This window comes from Quercus lobata, chromosome 1 (genome assembly GCF_001633185.2).
Source record: "Quercus lobata isolate SW786 chromosome 1, ValleyOak3.0 Primary Assembly, whole genome shotgun sequence".
NCBI lineage: Eukaryota > Viridiplantae > Streptophyta > Magnoliopsida > Fagales > Fagaceae > Quercus > Quercus lobata.
In genome coordinates this window covers 36563402-36566126 of record NC_044904.1, presented here as the reverse complement: position 1 = coordinate 36566126, position 2725 = coordinate 36563402, and the positions used below count along the sequence as shown (strand labels likewise).

Here is a 2725-nt window from a genome sequence, read left to right as displayed (position 1 = left end):
AAAAAAAAAAAAAAAAAAAAAAAAAAAAAAAAAAAAGAAAAGAGAAAACAGCACTGGGATTACCGAAATTGTGGGAAAAAAAATAATTTTTCCCCAACAATTTCGGCAATGCCATTGCCGAAATTGTGGGAAATTTTTTTTTTTTTTCCCAAAAAAAAAAAAAAAAAAAAAAAAAAAAAAAAAAAAAAAAAAAAAAAAAAGAAAACAGCACTGGGATTACCGAAATTGTGGGAAAAAAAATAATTTTTTTTCCTCCACAATTTCGGCAATGCCATTGCTGTTTTCTCTATTTTATTTATTTATTTATTTATTTACATTTACGGCAACGCTATTGCCGAAATAGGGGAAAATTATTTAATTTTTTCTCAATTTCGGCAATCCCATTGCTGTTTTCTCTTTTTATTTATTTATTTACATTTACGGCAACGCTATTATCGAAATAGGGGAAATTATTTTTTCAAATTTTTCCCCAATTTCTTTTTATTTATTTATTTACATTTACGGCAACGCTATTGCCGAAATAGATATTTCCTCCTATTACGGCAATGGGATTGCCGTAATCCTTTTCTCTTTTTCTTTTTTTTTTTTAATTTTTTAATTTTTTATTTTTTATTTACATTTACGGAAACAGGGGGAATTTTTTTTTTCCTATTTCGGCAATCCCGTTGCCGTAATCCTTTTCTCCTTTTTTTCCTTTTTTTTTCACATTTTCGGCAATGCTATTGCCGTAATCCAAATAGGGAAAATTTTTTTCCCCAATTCTTTCTTTTTTTTTCCCACATTTTCGTCAATGGCATTACCGAAATTGTGGGGGAAAAAAAAAAATTTCCCCAACAATTTCGGCAATGGTTATTCTCTCTCCTCTCTCCTACTTTTTTGTTATTCTCTCTCCTCTCTCCTGCTTCCTGGTTGAATTTCGGTAACATTATTCTCTCTCCTGCTTTTTTGGCTGAATTTCGGCAACTCCATTGCCGAAATTCAGTCTCTCTCCTCATTTTCCCAATTAACTTCGAACAGTAGCTATAATGCAAATTAACTTTAAATTTTGCAATTTTTACCCAAAAGACTCAGACTTAAGGAATAAACCCATATTGTCCTTCTGATTCCCTTCTTTTTTATTTTTTTTATTTTTTTTTATTTTTTTTATTTTTTTTATTTTTATCAATATAACAATAAAGTAGCTCAACACCCAAACCATCTGATGTTACTAATTTTTTAAAAAGTGAAAACCAACTCAATCATTATTCATATTGCAGGAATAAGCAAGCTAATTGCTCAAATTAATGGAACCTGACCTACTAACATATTGCAAGAAAATAATAACTGACAAGAAAAAAACTAAGTAGGGATAAATAGATCATTTACCAAGACAAGCAAACCGGCAGCCGAAGACGCCAACCCAGCAGCAGTAGGGAAATTGTTGTAGGAAGCAATATGCAAATGCAAATTTTCCCAATATTTCTTTGCAATTTTGATACCCTTTTCCTAATCGTCAACATCACAAGCACGACTGCATCTGCATTGTTCCTTCAGACAGCTTTGGAACTGCCTCCAGCAAGGGAAATCTCCTACGCTAACCAAGAAGAGCAAAAATCACCACAAATTAATTAGAAAAGTAATCCTTAAAAAGCTAATTAACTAATCAATAATAAACATGAAGTCAATTCAAATCTCTTTTACCTTTTTTCCCAGGAAACAAACACAAAATTCACAGAGAGAGAGAGAGAGAGGAATAGAACCTTGCCATTGAGCCACATGCGGTCCTGGTCAAAGGAAGGGCTGACGGCGACGATGGTGGTGGTGCAAAGGTGGGCGGGTTCAAGAGTCATAGTGCTGGGACCACTAGGCTGCATTTGTGGTGTGCAGTATGCTAAATGCTTTATGGCCTGTTTGGAAGTTTAGAGAGGGTGAAGAGTAGAGGAGAATAATTATTCTTTGTTTGGATGTTTTTAAAATTAGTAAGGGGAAATGGAGTAGTCAGTCCTTCTTTTTGTTTTGATGTTTTAAAAATTAGGATGGAGAAAGGATGAAATAGATAAATTTACCCTTATTTGAAAATGAATTTGCAACATTAGTTTATGATTAATTTATCAGTTTTATAGAATCTTGAACCTGATTATAATTCATCCAAATCTTAGAATATAAACACGAAACCACGATTTTCAACAATTAGTACAGTTCATACATATAAACACGTATCTAAAAATTCTATTATTACATATCATACCCAAAAAAAAAAAAAAAAGCTTGATACATATTAGCTTCCTAATCTCCTAAAATCAAATCATTATCAGTCAAAATCCAACTGTTCTCTGAATGTTTGAAAACAAAGTGTTCATAACAGTATTAATAAAAACTAAACAGTGCCTAATTTAGTAGGGTTTTTTCAAACTCCAACCGAAATCCAAATTCTCATTTCTTTTCCACATTTTCTGAGCAACCAAACACAAGCACAAGTAGAGGGGAAAAAAAAAAATAAGAATTTCACAGAAACGACATTAGCTCTCAGAATCCATGGATTCTGTCTCCCCCAACCGGAGCAACACGCTAACCAAAACACACTTCTCCGATCTCAACCTCACTCTCCAAACCGGTTCTCGAAGCCCTAACCCAAGCCGGCTTCGAGTTCTGCACGCCGGTCCAAGCTGCCACAATCCCTTTACTCTATAGCTACAAAGACGTCGTTGTCGACGCCGCCACCGGCTCTGGTAAAACCCTAGCCTTT

The 2725-nt window shown here is 33.7% G+C and overlaps 1 long non-coding RNA gene across 1 annotated transcript in view; it reads right to left on the bottom strand.

The window, feature by feature from the left end:
• Window positions 1-1852, bottom strand: part of LOC115952245 — a 9837-nt gene extending 7985 nt beyond the window's left edge. The window contains exons 1-2 of the long non-coding RNA XR_004083325.1: window positions 1740-1852; window positions 1366-1568 (exon numbers count right to left, since the gene is read on the bottom strand). This is a non-coding gene — a long non-coding RNA (uncharacterized LOC115952245). The remainder of the gene's footprint in view (window positions 1-1365; window positions 1569-1739) is intronic.
• Between the last annotated feature and the right edge of the window lie 873 nt (window positions 1853-2725).